The following is a 21,376-nucleotide window of genomic DNA, read 5'->3' as shown; positions in this document are numbered from 1 at the left end:
GACTTTTTTCTAGTCTTTTCAGATTTTCTACCTTCCTCAAACAGAGATGAATATTGGTAACTTTCTGTTTATTTTTTTCCCTTTCCTTAATATTACAGCTAATGACTATTGAGTAATTGCTTTGTGTCATGAGATGGTGTACTGGGTGCATTAGATAGCTTATTTCATTTAAACCTCAGCAGAATTCTTAAAGATAGGTACTATTTTTTTTTTTATCCATTTCATAAATGGAGAAGCTGAGGCTTGGGGAATTTCAGTATTTCAGTATAATTTGTGTAAGATCATTTGGCAAAAAAGAGATGCTGCCAATTTTGAACACAGGCAGCCTAAATGTAAGGCCCACAGTCATTTCTCTCTCTTCTCCTTTTGTTTATGTCACTGAATCTAATTGGATGAAACAGTCTGAGGACAGTTCCTCTCTCATTATTAACTATTTCTGAGGATGGAGAGCAAGCCACTTCAGTGGGGCAGCTCAGACAGCATATTCTGAGAAGATTTTTCAAATGGCAAAAATGCTTCCTACAGAGATTAAGAAATGTCCTCTAAAGGACATAAAGAACCCTCAAGTTCTGCCTAAGAATTATTTAGTCTAATGGGAGAAAGAGAAATTATTATTTTAAAACTTCAGCAGAAATGAAGGGCATCAGTTCAGTTTATTCACTCAGCTGTATCCAACTCTGCAACCCCATGGGCTGCAGCACGCCAGGCTTCCCGGTCCATCGCCAATTCCTGGAGCTTGCCCAAAGTCAGGTCCATCGAGTCAGTGATGCCATCCAACCATCTCATCCTCCGTCGTCCTCTTCTCCTCCTGCCTTCAATCTTGCTGAGCATCAGGGTCTTTTCCAATGAGTCAGTTCTTTGCATCAGGTGGCCAAAGTATTGGAGCTTCAGCATCAGTCCTTCTAATGGGTATTTAGGACTGATTTCCTTTAGGATTGACTGGTTTGATCTCCTTGCAGTCCAGGGGCCTCTCAAGAGTCTTCTCCAACACCACAGTTCAAAAGCATCACTTCTTCAGCGCTCAGCTATCTTTATGGCCCAACTCTCACATCCATACATGATTACTGGAAAAACCATAGCGTTGACTAGATGGACTTTTGTCAGCAAAGTGATGTCTCTGCTTTTTAATATACTGGGTAGGTTGGTCATAGTTTTTCTTCCAAGGAGCAAGCATCTTTTAATTTCATGGCTGCAGTCACCATATGAAGAGAGATTGACAAAAGTTTAGAAAACTTATTAGTTAATTCTCTAGTTTCTCAGACTGCTTTGACATAGTTACATATTTTTGGTGAAGATGATATCATTGTATAAGAATTCTTCAGTCTCTCTTTGGAAGAAAGTGTTTCCCTCTCACCTCCTCATTGCTTCCTTCTGCTAATCCCTGCTTCTCAAGAAGATAACTGTGTGATACTGTGGTCATTGTTAAGAATTAAGGGACACATTTAACAGCTGAATTCTTCCAAATGAATTACAAAGTTAAATAGAAATGGGAATTCCAATAACAATGGCAAAAATACCTGGGTCAGTTCCTTCCATAAACAATAGTTTAAAACAAAACTGGAAAATATTATTAAAAGCAATTGGCTAAAGGCTGATAAATGTCCAAAAGCAAATAGAAACTTAGAAAATTCTTTTGAAGGACTGTTATTGCATTGGTAAAGTTGCAGGTTTGTGGCTTTCTCACCTGATGTGCATGCGTGCTCAGTCTCTAAGTTGTGTCCTATATTTTGTGACCCCCATGAACTGTAGTCTGCCAGACTCTAGTTCTACCTAAACTGAATTCTTGCACAAGAAAAACTACACTTTGCTAGTATAAAGAGGCTACGTGTCAGAGTTCAGAGCAGGATTCTAGAAGTGAGAAAGCCATGTTTACCTAACAAGTGTTTCATTTTTCCCCTCCAGTAAAATTTTGGGCTCTTTCTTCCTGCTGATGGCCATCCTATCAGTGCTTGGAGATAGTCTGCAATCTCTAATTTTTGTGCTGCGTGCATTGTAAGTCACTTCAGTCGTATCCCGACTCTTTGTGACCCTATGGACTGTATGTAGCCTGCTAGACTTCTCAGTCCATGGGATTCTCCAGATAAGAATCCTGGAGTGGTTTGCCATTTCCTCCTCCAGGGGATCTTCCTAACCCATGGATCAAACTCATGTCTCCTGAGGTTCCTGCATTGCAGGCAGATTCTATCTCTTTCAAAATAGGAATTTTCTTGAAAGATCACATATGTGTGGGGATTTTTAGGGCAGAGCAGGCGTGTCTGACCTTTATGTTTAACTTTGGTAGTAGGCTAAAACCTTCCTTTGAGAGGTAAAGGTTGTAAGAGTGTACACAGATACATTCTCTAAAGGAAAAGCTTGTCTTTAGCCACTGTACTATGTATGAACCACCATACTTTTGGTTGTTCATATACAAAAATATCCACCAGAATCCATTGGGTACCCAAGTGTTATGTCTCATTAATTTGGATAGTCCTAGAATAAGCTGGGATGTCATTTATGCTTAAGAAGGTCAGTGGCTTGGAAAACTAAGATGTTCATTGGAGTTGCATCAGTTTGGGGGCATTCTCCTGATAGATGCACTTAGAGGATGAGCCTGACCTGGGCTCTTTACTCACCCTCTGCACATCATGGCCATCGAGTTGGCTAGATCTACACACACATCACTATACTAGAGACCAACTCAACCTCCCTGGATGAAGGTATTAGTTAGGGTTCCTCAGAGAAACAGACCCAATCAGATAGATATATAGATAGATATGAAGGAGGGAAGGAAGAAAGGAAGGAACAAGAAAATTTATTATAAGGAATTAACTTTTGCAATTATGATAGCTGAGAGGTCCCAAGAACAGCAGTTAGTAGAGACTCAGAAGAGCAGATGGTTTACTGCTTGTCTGAACCTCCTGAAAACCAGAAGAGCAAATAGTGTAAGTTCTAGTCCAAGTCTGAGACTAAAAGCAGGACAAGACTAGTGTTCCAGCTGGAAGGCTGGCAGAGAGAGAGAATTCTTACTCAGCCCTTTTATTCTGTTCCGACTTTCGACAGATGTGGGTGAGCCACACCCACATTGAGGAGGGCAGTCTACTCAGTCGACCAATTCAAACCTTAATCTCATCCAGAAACAGTCACAGACACACCCGTAATATGTTTAACCAAATATTTGACCATCCCATGGCTCAGTCAAGCTTATATATAAAATTAGTATCACAGTGACTCAGAGTGAACTGTCTAATCACTTTGCCCAAAGAACTGACGTTGGTTAGAAAAGCACATCTCATAACCTCCTGCTTATAGTGAAACAGAGGTTGGCCTGGGCTAAATTCTTGTTACCTGATGGTTCAGTAACTACAGGGAGGATATTACAAAGCCATCTAGGCATAAAATAAACTAGTTAATATTCCTGGTTGATACTCAGCCAGGAGAAATATGTTTTAGATTTAAGGTTCTTGAGCACATCATAATCTGCTTGGAGAAATACCAAGTTAACTATACCACAGGATGCTCTTGATAAGGACCATAATAGAGAAAAGAGTACCGTAGGAGGACAGGGTAAAGGATAGATAGAAGAAGGCATCTTTTAGGTCTGAATATTTTTGTTTGTCTTGACTTTAGCTTGCTGAGTTGGGGCAACTTTTTAAAAAATTGAGATCTAAATAACATACCATGAAATCCATCACTTCAAACTGTAAAATTCAGTGACTTTCAGTGTATTCACATGATTTTGCAACCATACCACTATCTAATTCCAGAATGTTGTTTTCATCCTCAGGGTAGCTTTTTGCAGCAAATAGCATTTTCTTAAGTTTTTCCCCATCATACACATATCTTACAAATGGTACAGCATGAATTTGTTGATGAAATATTGATATTTTTGACTTATCAACCTGGGGAAAGAAGCGGTTGCTTTCTAATATATACACAACATCTCTCTGGTGTGGTATGTTTTCAGTGAGTCATTGGGACTTACCGAAGTACTTGGGAGTGGAACCTTTTCAGCCTCTCATACTACTTCTTTGCCCTAACATTTTTACTATAATTTTGCATATTAATGTTATGTCCACATCAATTCTATGACTTCTGCTTTTTAAGGAAGTAAGTTCTGTCACTAAATAAGTTGCTTCCTGAGCTTTTTTACTTAAAGCTTTACCCTGTTTTGAGTTTCCAATTGTCGTTTAAAATAATAACATCTTTACTTATTAAATGTCTATAATCTGTGGTTAACTGTTTTTTTCAATTTTCCTGGATCTACCATGGTAGATGGAAGCTCTTTGCCCCAGACCACATGCAATGGAAAAGAGAAAGTTGACCCATTTAAAACCTGTGGACAAGTAGCTTTCATTATAAAGATAGAATTCTTTTCAACTGTGTCTCCTACTATAGTAGAGCAGCAATATAATTATTTATCACTAATTTTATCAGAATTTTCCATTAACATAGGCCTGGAAACCTTTTTCATCTCAAAACTTGTCTTCAAAATTCGTCACATTGGACTATCATAAATGTCTGCACAACACAAATACTATATAAAATAGAAGACATTTTCAAAAAAACACCATGCAGTACAGTTTACTTCAGTTGACCTAGTCTATGCTTTGCACTGTTTACAATAGCAAGGTGTCAAGGGAGAGAGTTGAGCATGTGGAAGATTCCTTCTTTAGACTGAAAATTCCTGTTTGATTTTCTATTACACGAGCAGTAATTGTTGGCATTGGGTAAAGGGAAGCTAGGGGAAGTTATGAGTGAGAGAGACTACTATCTGTTGTCCTCACTTCTGGGCAATATTCGCCCTTTGTAACTGGCTGTCCCTTTCTTGTGTCCATGTCGGTAAAGGCCACAGCCAAGAGTCCTGTCTTACCAATTTCTAATATTTTTATTATGTATTTATTTAATATTCAATGCTGATACTTTTGAGCCAGTATCAAACATATTTGAGTTATTTTTCTCTTTGTGCTAATAAGTATCATCTGAGTGGCTGAGCCGTCTCGCCTTGCATGCTGTGTGCTCGGCGGTGTGTGACCTAGATGGAATCATTGGGCCTCTGAGGCAGAGATCAGACGAATAAAAACCTCATTAGGACCTGGCACTGACTTTCCTTTAGCACTTACCAACTCTAATTGTCTGTTTACTCGTCTCTCTCTTTTCCCCATTGAATTGGATCTTCCATGAAGGAGAAGTATTTAACTTATCTACTATTAATTTCCCAGTGTGTTACATAACATCCCCTAAAAGGTAAATATTCCATAAGTGTTTACTTTTGCGTAAATACTGAACTCCTTCAAACATCTGCATCTTCCTCCTTCATACTCATTTGTGAACTATTCTAACAAAATGTTCATAATAATTTTATTTTAATAGCAACAAACCCAGGTAGGCACTGAATAAGAGCTTAACTCTGAAAAAAGTGTTAAAGTCTCAGTTACTCTGTGGATAGCAGAATGAATATAATTTTTCCTGGTGAAACAGAGGCAACTCACTTTTTTGTTTTGTTTTGTTTTTAAGTAGTTTGGCCTATGGGCTAGAAACAAATGAAAAGTAATTTTTTCCCAAGTAAACAATCACCTTTGGGGAATCCCAGAGCCTATAGTATCTTGCATTGCTGAAAATATCTCAACTCTGTTGTCTCCTTAAGACATACATCTGTATATGCTGCTCTGCCGGTGGGGATTACTCAGTTATCTGTGACACTGCATCATAGGAAGGGCACAGAATGTTGTCCTGTCTTGCCTTAGACTCTGGGGATATTTGCAGGAAATTAGATACTTTCCCTCTGAGAAAATTCACTGGCTCTAGTTGTTTGTTTCTTAGTTCAAAGCATTCCTTTGCCTCTGCCTTGGGATGTTGTGGCCATCCCCAGGGCTTTTTTTTTTTTTTTTTTTTAAATCAGAGCTACCTGTGTTGTCTTTTACCCTCAAGAACAAGTCATGCCCTGGAGGAGTCAGAGTTAAGAACCAGGTGAGCCTTTCCTTGTCCTTATAACTTATACTCTTCACTGAACCACGATGTGCTGCAACCTGTCACAGCTTTATTTTAATACAATTTGGCCCCTTTGTCTTCCTTAGTCTCTCTGATGTCTTCTTGATCAGATTATTGATAATCATCTTGTAAATGTCTATTACCATTCCTTTGCTGATATTTCTTTTCTTACCTGTTTTGTGTCGATCATCTTCCAGGTTTACTATTTCTATTCTGATATCAAGTTCTTTTTTCCAGCCCTTTTTTCTTTCCTAATTTGTGGATTTTTCCTTTTCAGAATTATTCTTTGCACAAACTCTCGGGTCAGGTTGACTGCTTCTCACCTGAGCTCCTGTGTAAGATGTACTTGATTAGAAACTTCCTCAACCACATTACATCTAGATCACATGGATCACTAGAAAAAATATTTCCTGAATTTAAAAAAATTAAAGGTTGACTGTGGCTTCTCTGTCCCTTGAAATTGCTCAGCATTTGCCAAACCATTTTCGTTAACTCTGTGTGAACTTGGCCTCCCTCAGAATGTTAAGGATGAGAAGGAAAGAATAACCCATCTTTTCTCTTACACCAAAAATGAAGTGAATAATCTTCAAGAAATCCTGTGACATGGCTGCTATAAATAACACCATTTTATGGCTGTAGAGATACCCAAGTCCTAGAAAGAAGGTTAACTTCCAGTCTATGTGGCTAAAAACTGAAGGAACTGAAATGCTAGCCAGGCAATAGAATTTACACTCCCAAACCCTACCTATTAAATCTCCAGGGTAGGTTTTAAATGAATACATTTTCCAGTGAAATAATTTTAGAAATAATTGGGAGAGGAAATGGGGAAAGAACTAAGTCAAATATTAATATACAAATATCTTATTAAATATTAATTGAGCCCTACTGAGGGCCAGCAGTCCTAATGGATGCTGAGAATAGATCAGTGGACAAGGCAGACCAGCCTTGCCCAGTTGGACTTCACATTCAGAGAAAAGAGGCGGATGTTAATAGACAAGTAAACCAAGTAGCAAACAAGAAAGGATCAGACAGCGGTCAGAACTTTGAGGGAAATAAGGCAAGGTGATTTGACAGTACCTCTGGAGTTAGGCTGTAGTAGTGGATGGCCTGGAAGTAGCTTACAGAGGAGGTGACCTTGCAGCTGAGAAGTGATGTTGGTGTTTTAGTCATTGTTATTAAGAATTAGAAATACATGTTTCCAAATGTGCCAAAAAGGTTTTTACACAAAATGAAATCCTTCCAGAGCCAAAACAAAACCAAACATGGCTGAAACATCTTATTTTACCCCAGATAAATGGAGAAAAGCAAACTTCAAGTCTCTTTTCTCTCTCAAGTTTATCTTTATCTCTGTCTCTCTTTTTGAGGATGAAGATACAAAGTCACATATATTATGTTCAATTTAATGCAACAAAGGACATTTGTTTTTCTATTTCGTTTTTATAGGTAACATATATACAAAGTTTAGGAAGTCAGAAAATTCTTAAAGACCTTAAAAAAGGAAAAAGAACTGTTTGCTGTTGCACCCGTCCCCACCTAAGATTCCCACATTGCAGTGATAATCACATTCAGTCTTTGTTATTTTATTTAATTTTTGCATCCATTACTGTAAAATAATGCATTTATACACTGTTTCTTTCTTTTTCAGTTTTATATATTACATATTGATTTATTCTTTTGAAGACTACATTTTTATGTTATTCTTTCCTCCCACATCTCTTCTCTCCCACTTTCTTTTAAAATAGTTGTATCATTTGTTTTAATTAGATCAGTTGAGATCTGTTAATCTAGATATATTTAAATCTGTTGTCAATTAGATCATGATTTAATGGCTCAGAGATTAAATATAATGATGAGTGATACAAATATTATTCACATGTAGGTCATATTATTTACACTGTTATTTCCTTTCTTGCATATCCTTTTCTCTTCACAAGTGTTAATAATCTGACTCATTTTTAAATTTTTTGTTTTTTTTTACCAACCTAACATTAATTCATACCCAAACTCTTCCTCAGAACTATAAATCTCCTTTCAGATGTTCAAAGATCAATATGTTAGTAGTTTATCAGTTTCAGCTTCTTGGAAACATTTCTCTGTAAGCTCTCCATTGTCTTGCTCTAATCTGAACTGGTTGATTCTCCATCATTCTGAGCCCCTCACCCTTTTACAACTTTTTTAATTGGAGCTCTGCTTCTTGGATTTAATATCTTCCTTTATCTTGAAGCCAAATAACAACCCCTCAAAGACGTGCACTTTCTAACTGTTACAACCTGTGTATACACTACTTGACATGGCAAACAAGACTTTATAGATGTAATTAAGAACTTTGATATAAGGAGTTTATTCTGAATTATCCAGATGGGCCCAGTGTAATTACCTTAGTCTATAAGAGGGAAGTAGCTGAGTTCTGTCAGAGCCCAAGAAAGAAGATGTTATGCTTCTGCCTTTGAAGATAGAGGAGGAGATCATGAGCCAAGATATTCAGGTGGCTTCTAGAATCTGGAAACAAGGAGACAGATTTTCCCTTAGAGCCTCCAGAGGAACACAACTCTGCCTACACTTTGAATTTAAGACTTCCAACTTCTGGAACTGTAATAAGATGATAATTTTCTACTGTTTTAAGCCACTCAGTTTGTGATAATTTGTTACATCACCAATAGGAAACTAATATGGTGGCTTATTCTCTAATTTTGGCAGTCCTCTGATGTCTTGAAAAAGAATGTATGGAAGATACCTTTTTGATGCTCTATATATCCAAAAAATGGGCTTCCCTGTGGTTAGTGGGAAAGAGCGTACCTGCCAAATAAAGGAGATGTAAGAGATGCAGGTTTGATCTCTGGGTGGGGAAGATTCCCTGGAATAGGAAATGGCAACCCAATCCAGTATTCTTGCCTAGAGAATTCCATGGACAGAGGAGTTTGGTGGGCTATAGTTCTTAGGATTGCAAAGAGTCAGACACGACTGAAGTGACTTAACACACACACACACACACACACACATATCAAAAAACATCTTTACTTTTACCTAAGAATTCATTCAGGATGGAAATAGTTTTCTGTCGGCATTTTGAAGGAATTTCTGTACTGTATTCTTGCTTCCAGTCACAAGTTTAACATCATTCTGATGTCTGATCCATTGTTTTGGCCCATTTTTTTAAATTTTTCTTTGGAAGCTTGTAATATATTCTTTCTGTCTCCAGTGTTGAGAAATTACCTGAGGGTATGATTTTGCTTTAGCGGGAGTCATCTTCTATCTATTGTAGTAAGCACTAGTAATATGGAAACGTAACCTTTTCATTCTGGAATATTTTCTAAATTATTTATTTGATAACTTTCTTCCTTTCTTTTCTCCTCTGTCTTTCTGGCCTCTCTGTCTTTCAAGCCTATTACTTGGCTTTTAGACATTCTGGACTGATCCTTGGAGTTTTCTTTTCCCCCTTAGGTTTTCTGTTTCTGACTTTGCTCTGCTTTCTGGAAATTGCCTTATTCATGTCCTCTAACTCTTCTGAAGTTTGTCAGTTCTTCTGTCTGATTCTTCATTTTCAAGAGATTTTTCTTATTGTAAAGTAATTAGCCTCCAATTAAAATAAATTAATTTTAAAAAAGATTTTTTTTTGATCATTGAGTTTTCTTAAAATTTGCCATTCCTTTTTCATAAAAATAGGATTTTCTCTTCCCTTTCTAAAGAAAATAATTAAAATATTTGACTCTCTTTATGAAATCAGTTTTGCCTTCCCAGTAATTTTGGTTTTTGCATCATGTAGGAGGCTTTTCTAAAATGTCTGATGTTCCTTGTCTACTTAGTCAGATTTAAGACCAAGGTACTGACTGGACCAAGGAAAACTGATTGGGAATTGTATGCATCGGTTTCTGTGTGTTTGCGGCAGAGACATAGGCTGTTAATCAGTGGTCTTCGCTAAAGGCTTTTTTGGCGTGGCTCTTTCAGGAATGCAATTTTTACAGTTATTCTAAGTCACCCTATCCTCCCAAATTTTGCTGATCACTTATTTCAGAGTGATCTAAATCAAATCCCTTATGACTATACAGTGTAAGTGAGAAATAGATTTAAGGGACTACATCTGATAGAGTGCCTGATCAACTATGGACAGAGGTTCATGACATTGTACAGGAAACAGGAATCAAGACCATCCCTAAGAAAAAGAAATGCAAAAGAGCAAAATGGCTGTCTGAGGAGGCCTTACAAATAGCTGTGAAAAGAAGAGAAGTGAAAAGCAAAGGAGAAAAGGAAAGATATACCCATCTGAATACAGAGTTCCAAAGAATAGTAAGGAGAGATAAGAAAGCCTTCCTCAGCGATCAATGCAAAGAAGTAGAGGAAAAGAATAGAATGGGAAAGACCAAGATCTCTTCAAGAAAATTAGAGATGCCAAGGGAACATTTCATGCAAAGATGGGCACAATAAAGGACAGAAATGGCATGGACCTAACAGAAGCAGAAGATATTAAGAAGAGGGGGCAAGAATACACAGAAGATCTGTACAAAAAAGATCTTCACAACAGAGATAACCATGATGGTGTGATCACTCACACTCACCTAGAGCCAGACATCCTATAATGTCAAGTCAAGTGGGCCTTAGGAAGCATCACTACAAACAAAGCTAGTGGAGGTGATGGAGTTCCAGTTGAGCTGTTTCAAATCCTAAAAGATGATGCTGTGAAAGTGCTGCACTCAATATGTCAGCAAATTTGGAAAACTCAGCAGTGGCCACAGGACTGGAAAAGGTCAGTTTTCATTCAAATCCGAAAGAAAGGCAATGCCAGAGAATGCTCAAACTACCACACAATTGCACTCATCTCACACGCTAGTAAAGAAATGCTCAAAATTCTCCAAACCAGGCTTCAACAATAGGTGAACTGTGAACTTCCAGATGTTCAAGCTGGTTTTAGAAAAGGAAGAGGAACCAGAGATCAAATTGCCAACATCTGCTGAATCATTGAAAAAGCAAGAGAGTTCCAGAAAAACATCTATTTCTGCGTTATTGGCTATGCCAAAGTCTGTGATGGTGTGGATCACAATAAACTGAGTAAAATTCTGAAGGAGATAGGAATACCAGACCACCTGACCTGCCTCTTGAGAAACCAGTATGCAGATCAGGAAGCAACAGTTAGAACTGGACATGGAACAGCAGACTGGTTCCAAATAGGAAAAGGAGTATGTCAAGCCTGTATATTGTCACCCTGCTTATCTAACTTATATGCAGAGTACATCATGCGAAATGCTGGGCTGGAGGAAGCACAAGCTGAAATCAAGATTGTGAGAGAAATATCAATAACCTCAGATATGTAGATGACACCACCCTTATGGCAGAAAGTGAAGAAGAACTAAAGAGCCTCTTGATGAAAGTAAAAGACAAGAGTGAAAAAGTTGGCTTAATGCTCAACATTCAGAAAACTAAGATCATGGCATCCAGTCCCATCACTTCATGGCAAATAGATGGGGAAACAGTGGCTGACTTTATTTTTCTGGGCTCCAAAATCACTGCAGATGGTGATTGCAGCCATGAAATTAAAAGACGCTTACTCCTTGGAAGGAAAGTTATGACCAACCTAGACAGCGTATTATAAAGCAAAGCTATTACTTTGCCAACAAAGGTCCATCTAGTCAAGGTTATGGTTTTTCCAGTGGTCATGTATGGATGTGAGAGTTGGACTATAAAGAAAGTTGAGCGCAGAAGAATTGATGTTTTTGAACTGTGGTGTTAGAGAAGACTCTTGAGAGTCCCTTGAACTGTAAGGAGATCCAACCAGTCCATCCTAAAGGAGATCAGTCCTGAATATTCATTGGAAGGACTGATGTTAAAGCTGAAACTCCAATATTTTGGCCACCTGATACAAAGAGCTGACTCCTTTGAAAAGGCTCTGATGCTGGGAAAGATTGAGGGCAGGAGGAGAAGGGGACGACAGAGGATGAGATAGTTGGATGGCATCACTGACTCAGTGGACATGGGTTTGGGTAGACTCTGGGAGTTGGTTATAGACAGGGAGGCTTGGTGTGCTGCGGTTCATGGGATTGCAAAAAGTTGGACACGACTGAGTGGCTGAACTGAACTATTTCAGAGACGACGCCTTTAATCCCTCATCTGTGAGATATAAGTGTCTGCAGGCATTCTTAAAGATAAATGGGTGAAGGGACCCATACATTTCATTGTTCAGTATATAGATACTCACTAAATCCTTCTGGTTTTCAATTTGCCTGGGGTCCTATAGAGTCTCCCTGATTTAATTTCTCCAAGTCATTTCTGAGAATGGACGATAGAATCTGTGTTTTCTGCAGCTTCTTTAAAAAATTTCTTGGCAGTCTTCTTATATCAAATCCAATTGTACCCCTATGATTCCTCGCAGTGTCTGAGAATTTCTTGGTTTATGAGGTCCAAAACAGCCAGATTCTCATTTCCTCCATTCAGAGGTTTTCTTGCTCTCTAATTTTCCATCTCACTTCCAGAATTAGATCACTGTCATTCCCTTTATTCTTATGGATTTCATTAAATCTTTCACTGTCATTTCACTAAGTTTCACAAGAGAACAGTGGAAACAAAATGTGTTTAATTTTTCATGTGTAACTGAAATTCAAGAATTTACCTTTCTTTCTTTCTTTCTTTTTTTGTTTTCACAATCATATTGATTTCTAGCAAGCACATTTCTGTGGGCTCCAGTGCTTGACTTCTAAGTCAGAAAGTTACTCCCTTGTTTATTGAGGGACATGACAGAGTAACTGATGAGCCTGTAAAATTATATAGTCCTTCTACCAGTTTTCTGGCTATGTTGACCATTGGTAATTTAAGTGCCTGTGGCAGCACCAGGGCCATCTTGTTCCCTGTCATTGCCGTATCCATGTGTCATGTAACAATGGTTTAAAATTGATGATTCACAAATTAGAGAGTTTTTCTCAAAGGTATATTTTACTCAAAGACTACAAAAGATACAGTTTATTTTAATAGTATTGAGAAACCATTTCATTGTTTTCTTCTTTCTTTAGAGTAGAATTTTGTTTTTTAAAAGGTGATTTCTAAGAGAATTTTCCTGACATTTCCTGAAATTTTCCAATCCAATTTCTTTCCTTTTTAACTTTTTATTCCACAGTCTTCTGAATTTGTATTTTCTGATTCAGAGGATACACTCTTCATATGGGGCCATTGGATTTAGGATCTGTCCTATAACCACATTTTTAAGTTTCAGGCGAGGGCCTAGTTCTAATACTTTGGGATAAATTAAAGAAATTCTTACTTAACTTACGCTTTTGGGGGGGATATTTATCTCTATGGCTCCTTAATCTTAACCTTTTTACAAGGGAGGATCTTAATTCCTTTAGTCTGTGTTCCACTGATATCTTTTGTCATTTTAATTTTGTATCTTTGGACCTTCTCCAGCTTCATTACATTTGTTTTAAGGTTCGTTAACCAGAAAGTCATATGGCACTTCTGGTGTGAATGCTTTATGAGTTTTTAATCAGTATAGAATTTTGTTTTCTGTTTGGCTCAGTGTATTTCCTGATGAGATTCAGAGCTTCTTTTTTTTTTTTTTGTCATGAACTTCATTTAAAAGTCTTCAGAGCATCTGTAATGGTAACTGGATTGACTTCCAGAACAAAAGTAGGATCTTTAGGTCTGTCATTTTTATTTATACTGAAAGTGAGAAACTGGAAGGCTTTTTAGAAGTCCTATCACACAGTTCCATGTGAGGGGACAAAACATAAGGATGTTAAGGATAAGCATAAGGATGTTGTGTTAGTCACTCAGTTTTGTCTGACTCTTCATGACCCCAAGGACTGTAGCCTGCCAGGCTCCTCTGTCCATGGAATTCTTCAGGCAAGACTATTGGAGTTGGTTGTCATTGCCTTCTCCAGGGGTCTTCCTAACTCAGGAATCGAAACTGGCTCTTCTGCATTGCCAGCAGATTCTTTACTGTCTGAACCACCAGGTATAGGTCACTCAAAAACCTGGACTCTTGGATCCTAACCAGGAATTTTCTCACTGCATACTTGGGCCTAGTAAATCATTGGTGGCTCGGACCATAAAGAATCTGCCTGCATTGCAGAAAACCTGGCTTTGATCCCTGGGTCTGGAAGATCTTCTGGAGGAGGGAATGGCAACCCACTCCAGTATTCTTGCCTAGAGAATTCCATGGGCAGAGGAGCCTGGTGAGCTACAGTCCTTGGGGTCACAAAGAGTCGGACATGACTGGGCAACTAACACTTTCACTTTCATGAATGAATTCAGAGAGTCATATATACTGTTCTTTCCTTCCCTAATATTACCTGCATTATTTCTACTCTCTCTAGTTTCCTTTCCCTCTTGTCTGTTTATAGTCCTTACAAATTCTCATACTTCCACCTTATATTTCCATACTTCTTTCAGTCCCGCCTCCTCTGAATCTCTTACCCTTTGTGAATTTTTGTCCTCTCTGAAAACAAGAGGATTAAAGATCAGAGCTCTGATCTGCCTGATTTCCATTTTTGCCCCATTATTGTCTGTGTTCCATGCAGCAGTTTGAGTGTTTATTAAAAAAAAGAAATCTATAGGGAAAGAGCAAAGAGTAAGGCAGATTCACTAAAAAAAGCAGGGACTAGAGTTGGAGAGAAAGCCAAGATGGCTCTAATTCTTCCCAGGACTCAGGTATACTCTCATGTCTTACAGTTGCATAAAACATCCCTCTCTCCTTATAATAAATTTTGCTTCTGTGCTTGTGAAAGTTCATTTCACTACTAGTAACTGAATTGTCCTGCTTAACACCCTGTGTTTGAAGAAAATGATGCACTATTTGAATGTTTGTATGTTGAAAATAATTTTACGAGCTAAAACACCACCTATAACATTGTTTCTGTTGGGAAAATGTGTGTCCCCAATGTAAATGACTCTTTGGAATTGAAACCTAAATTCCAAATTTAGGTTTGCTGTTTTTATCAACTGGACCTCCATGGTAGCTCAGCTGGTAAAGAATCTGTTGGCAATGCAAGAGACCCCGATTTGATTTCTAGGTCCGGAAGATCCCCTGGAGAAGGGATAGGCTACCTACTCCAGTATTCGTGGGCTTCCCTGGTGTCTCAGGCAGTAAAGAATCCACCTGCATTGTGGGAGACCTGGGTTTGATCCCTAGGTTGGGAAGACCCCCTGGAGAAGGGAATGGCAACCAACTCCAGTGTTCTTGCCTGGAGAATCCCCATCGACAGAGGAGCCTGATGGGCTATTGTCCACAGGGTCACAAAGAGTCGGACACTATTGAGCAAGGAAGCACATTTTTATCGATTACACTTTTAAAATCACATGTTAATATCTTTTTCCCCTTTACTTTCTGTCTGTAATGGGGGCTAGGCCCCATGTTCTGATCCTCAGAGGCAATCTTTAGCTGATGTTGACTGTTAAAAATTCTGCCTTGGCCATCAGTCTATCCCAGTGAACTTATTAACATTTTCAGTCAGAGTTTTTGAAGAAATAAGTCAGTATCAGTTAAAAACTTGTCATGTGAAGAAACACAGCATCATACTGAAGGAGAAAAGGCTTTTGCAGCATCTACTACCCTCTTACCCAAAGATCCTCTTTGCCATAAAGTTTTAAAAATGCACAGTGGAAAAAAAAAAAAGAAGATGTAAAATCTAGCCTTTAAATCAAATTGGCTCAGTTAATAAATAGTCTCTGAATGTTCAGCCTTGCTTTTAGGTAGCTGAGTTTTAGTGCATGATGTGTGTGTGTATGTGTGTGGCAGAGAGGAGGGGAGTGGGGGTAAGCTTTGAGTTGCCAGTGAAGCATTTTAAGTCGCATAAGGAAAAAAATAGATAAGCACTGTCTGTTATTGCTGAGGCAATATCCAGTGAACATCAGTTAAAACAGAAGGTTTTGAATCAGGAAAAAATAATTTTAAAGAGAGCTGTTGTTTTTCTTAATTATAGGGTGAGAATGAAGCTAATTCACTGCTTCCCATGCATCCCCAACCATAGATAAAGGAATCTCAATAGCATATCATTCAGTACAAGAATTTTACCATCAGTTTTATTCATCAGCAAAACCAAAGAAACAATTGCAGGATGTGCTCTATTATTTAGTACGGAATGCCTTTATCACTTTATGTCCTTGTCTGACATTCCTTGTTGTTTGTTTCCATTAAATGTTTGGCTTTTAGTTTCATAGTGCAGTGCCAAATACTTAAGTCAGCACATAGGAGTTTATATTACTTAGAGCTTTACGGCAATGTCACCTCTTGCTTAAAACAGTTGGTCAGCACCACCTACTAAGTTGAGTATAGTGGAAACTGTAGAAGGCCATTATTACTTTGGAAAGCAAAATGAATAGTGAACTATATTAAAAGTATTATTGAGAAGGAATTGAGTGGCAGACTATTTGATACCAATGATGATTTCATTTTTAAAAGTTATAATAAAATCCTAAAATATTCTATATGATAACATGTTAAAAGTTAATCATTTTTTTCTCCTTTTGCTACCTGTACAAAAGTGAAGGCAAATGCTTTTGCTGATAGCCAGGGGTGAAGGGGGGAGGACATTTCAAAGAATTGCAAAGCTAATTATTCTGTTGTCATTTTTCTAAATTATTCTAATGTGACTTTCAGAACATGCCTCCATAGATCACTTATTCATTTAGTAGTAATGCTTATGGAAGTAGATAAGCCAGATTTCCTTATGTGATTATATAATTTATAGGGACAATTTGGCGTTGATAAGTTTGGATGCTTCCCTAAGACACTTTGGCTATTTTCCTCTAACCATATGACAGGCCTCATTTCACATACCTTTCAAATCCCTCCTCTAAATCTTTTCCTTTGGGGATGGTTTCAGCCTACAGGAAGAACCATTTGCTTCTGAAAGTGGTTGTTTGGGACTAGATGCTGCTTAGCAGTTCATTTTCTTTCTTTCTCTGTGGACTCTTAAGTGGGATGTCCTTGGAATTATAATGATGCATAATTCTTTTTTCTACCATGTCCAGGATATTCAATTTTTGATTTACATTATTTTTAGATTCATGTACCAGATACATTTGTATTAATTGCTCTGCATATCCTTCTTAAGTTTTTCTCACCTCTAAAATTCACAGATGTAGAGAACAAACTTCTCTATACACTACTATGTATAAAATAGATAACTAATGAGAACCTAGTGTATAGCATAGGGAGCTCTACTCGATATTCTGTGGTGACCTCTAAATGGGAAGGAAATCTAAAAAAGAGTGGATATATGTATACATTATGACTGATTCACTTTACTGTGTAGCAAGAAACTAACACAACATTGTAAAGAAAATATATTTCAATAAAAATTTATGTTGAAATAAATAAATAAGATTAAAATAAAGCCAAATTGTAGACCCAGTGAAGTTTGAATCTAATGTGACTTATTTTAAATAAGTCCCTCCAAAAAACTACTTTGTTTTTAATGTATTTTTATTTGCAAGCCTGTATCATGCTTTCTGTTCTGTGATTCACTGGTTTCCATTTCAGTTTTAAATAATCAATTGGGGTGCCTTTCGGTTGCTGATACTTCTGTTTATGTGACGTCTGTGTTTCTAAAATTTGTACAAGACTGTATCTAGATGTTTTATATCTTGGAACATTATTTCTTTGGTTTCCAGTACCAGAAACTTCTTTTTATTTAGAGCCAATTATCATGAATGCAGGACTTCCCTCATAGCTCAGTTGGTAAAGAATCCACCTGCAATGTAGGAGACCCCAGTTTGATTCCTGGGTCAGGAAAATCCACTAGAGAAGGGATAGGCTACCCACTCCAGTATTCTTGGGCTTCCCTTGTGGCGCAGCTGGTAAAGAATCCTCCTGCAGTGCAGGAGATCTGAGTTCGATCCCTGGGTTGGGAAGATCCCCTGGAGAAGGGAAAGGCTACCCACTCCAGTATCCTGGCCTGGAGAATTCCATACAGTCCATGGGGTCACAAAGAGTCGGACACAATTAAGTGACTTTTGCTTTCACTTTCATCATGAATATAGATTTTTATCCCACTTCATACTACTGTATTTTAGAAGTTCTCTTTTTAAGACTAAAACCATGTCTTTTTGGCTAGATAGCAGTTTTCAGAGCATTGCACCATTGTTGAGTCAATATTTCTTTAATCTACATATAGTCTGTCCAACCTCATCTACTCACTCATCCACCCTCTTAGGTGATAATTTCATATAGCACATCCTTCCTGAATATCATTCTTAGCCTCTTATTTCACTGAGAAAAATAGAAGCAATCAGAAGCGAGCTTGAGCCAGCCACTGTTCACTCACTTGTGTCTTTCCCCATATATTCTGCCCTCTCTTTTTATCCTAATTAACTCTTTATGTTCCGAGGAAATTTCAACATCTCTGTCTTGTGAAGATCCTTTTTTTTTTTCCTTGCCTGCTTGAAATAGTTGCTGTAGAATTCTTTGCTGTTTCTCGCTCATTCATAAGTTTTCCCCCTCAAGTGAACTGTTCTTATCAGTCTGCAAGCATATAGTTATATCTTCTATCTTTTAAAAAAAACTCACTTGTCCTACATCGTCTTTTAGTTACCATCCTGTTTCTATCTTTTAATTTTTTTTTAATTTACATGTAATAAAGTTCACTCTTTCAGTCTGTTTTCCAGAGTTACGGTATCATTTTGCATTCCCACCAGAGAGATTTACAGCGGCTCTGCTTTCTTGCTAGTACTTGGTATTGTCAGTTCCTTTTCCTTTTATCTCTCACCCTCTTGTTTTCTCCCTCCTCTACCTCCTCTTTCTTTTTAATTTCATATATTCTAATAGGTATATAGTGGTATCTCATTGCAGTTTTAATTGGCATTTTGCAAATTCGCAGTGACATTGAGCATCTTTCTGTGTGCTTTTTTGCCATCATATATTTTCTTTGATTAGATATCTGTTTACACTTTTTTCTCCATTTTATGTTATGTTGTTTGTTTCCTTACTGTTGAGATTTGAGAGATTTTAATATAGAGACAAGTCTCTGTCAAATAAATGATTTCAGAATATTTTCTCCCACTCTTTAGCTGCTCGTTCTTTCATTCTCTTATTATTCTTTTGTTAATTTTTTTTTTTCAGAGAAAAAAGATTTTAATTTTAATAAAACCCAATTTGTCTCTTTAAAAAATGATAAATCACATTTTTGGTATCAAACCTAAGAATTGTTTAACACAAGATCAATAAATTTTCTCCTCTATTTTCTCTTTAATGTTTTATGGTTTTGCATTTCACATTTGGGATAATGATACATTTGGGATTAATTATTGAGCAATAGGTGAGGTATAAGTTGAAGTTTGTAATTTCTTTTCGTATGGATATTCAGTTGTTCCAGCCCCATTTGTTGAAAGCACTTTAGTTTTTCTATTTAGTTCTGTCTGCATCTTTATTCAAAGCCCATTGTATCCTAATCTGTGCAGAACTGTCTCTGAATTGATTTGCGTCTCCCTGATGATCAGTGTGATGTAGAGAGTCTTTTTGTGTGGCTATTGGTCATCTGTATGTCTTCTTTAGAAGAAATGTCTGTTCAGATCTTGGGTCCATTCTTCACAGATTATTTGTTTTTGTTGTTGAGCTGTAAAAGAATTCTTTGCATACTTTATTAACTCTTTCCCTGATACATCAGTTCAGTTCAGTTCAGTCGTTTAGTCGTGTCCGACTCTTTGCGACCCCATGGACTGCAGCATGCCAGGCCTTCCTATCCATCACCAACACCCGGAGCCTACTCAAATTCATGTCCATCATGTCGGTGATGGCATCCAACCATATCATCCTCTGCCATCCTCTTCTCCTCCTGCCTTCAATCTTTCTCAGCATCAGGGTATTTTCAAATGAGTCAGTTTTTCGCATCAGGTGGCCAAAGTATTGGAGTTTCAGCTTCATCATCAGTCCTTCCAATGAATATTCAAGATTCAGGACTGATTTCCTTTAGGATGGACTGGTTGGATCTCCTTGCAATCCAAGGGATTCTCAAGAGTCTTCTCCAACACCACAGTTCAAAAGCATCAATTCTTCGGCGCTCAGCTTCCTTTATAGTCCAACTCTCACATCCATACAGGACTACTGGAAAAACCATAGCTTTGACTAGATGGACCTCTGTTGGCAAAGTAATGTCTCAGCTTTTTAATATGTCTAGGTTTGTCATAGCTTTTCTTCCAAGGAGCAAGTGTCTTTTAATTTCATGGCTGCAGTCACCATCTGCAGTGATTTTGGAGCCCCCAAAAGTAAAGGCTGTCACGGTTTTCATTGTTTCCCCATCTATTTGCCATCAAGTGATGGGAGCAGATGCCATGATCTTAGTTTTCTGAATACTGAGGTTTTTTTGTTTTGTTTTGTTTTGTTTTATTAGTTGGAGGCTAATTACTTCACAACATTTCAGTGGGTTTTGTCATACATTGATATGAATCAGCCATAGATTTACACGTATTCCCCATCCCGATCCCCCCTCCCACCTCCCTCTCCACCCGATTCCTCTGGGTCTTCCCAGTGCACCAGGCCCGAGCACTTGTCTCATGCATCCCACCTGGGCTGGTGATCTGTTTCACCATAGATAGTATACATGCTGTTCTTTTGAAATATCCCACCCTCACATTCTCCCACAGAGTTCAAAAGTCTGTTCTGTATTTCTGTGTCTCTTTTTCTGTTTTGCATATAGGGTTATCGTTACCATCTTTCTAAATTCCATATATATGTGTTAGTATGCTGTAATGTTCTTTATCTTTCTGGCTTACTTCACTCTGTATAAGGGGCTCCAGTTTCATCCATCTCATTAGGACTGGTTCAAATGAATTCTTTTTAACGGCTGAGTAATATTCCATGGTGTATATGTACCACAGCTTCCTTATCCATTCATCTGCTGATGGGCATCTAGGTTGCTTCCATGTCCTGGCTATTATAAACAGTGCTGCGATGAACATTGGGGTGCACGTGTCTCTTTCAGATCTGGTTTCCTCAGTTTGTATGCCCAGAACTGGGATTGCTGGGTCATATGACAGTTCTATTTCCAGTTTTTTAAGGAATCTCCACAATGTTTTCCATAGCGGCTATACTAGTTTGCATTCCCACCAACAGTGTAAGAGGGTTCCCTTTTCTCCACACCCTCTCCAGCATTTATTGCTTGTAGACTTTTGGATAGTAGCCATTCTGACTGGCGTGTAATGGTACCTCATTGTGGTTTTGATTTGCATTTCTCTGATAATGAGTGATGTTGAGCATCTTTTCATGTGTTTGTTAGCCATCTGTATGTCTTCTTTGGAGAAATGTCTGTTTAGTTCTTTGGCCCATTTTTTGATTGGGTCATTTATTTTTCTGGAATTGAGCTGCAGGAGTTGCTTGTATATTTTTGAGATTAATCCTTTGTCTGTTTCTTCATTTGCTATTATTTTCTCCCAATCTGAGGGCTGTCTTTTCACCTTACTTATAGTATCCTTTGTAGTGCAAAAGCTTTTA

At 37.9% G+C, this 21,376-nt stretch overlaps 1 long non-coding RNA gene across 1 annotated transcript in view; it reads left to right on the top strand.

Annotated features, from left to right (window-relative positions):
- The window catches only part of LOC122699796, a 239,690-nt gene that overhangs the window by 81,738 nt on the left and 136,576 nt on the right, over window positions 1-21,376 (top strand). The window lies entirely within an intron of this gene.

This window comes from Cervus elaphus, chromosome 9, assembly GCF_910594005.1.
Source record: "Cervus elaphus chromosome 9, mCerEla1.1, whole genome shotgun sequence".
NCBI classification, from domain to species: domain Eukaryota; kingdom Metazoa; phylum Chordata; class Mammalia; order Artiodactyla; family Cervidae; genus Cervus; species Cervus elaphus.
Note: the sequence above shows the minus strand (reverse complement) of the source record. Positions and strands in the feature narration are given on the sequence as shown.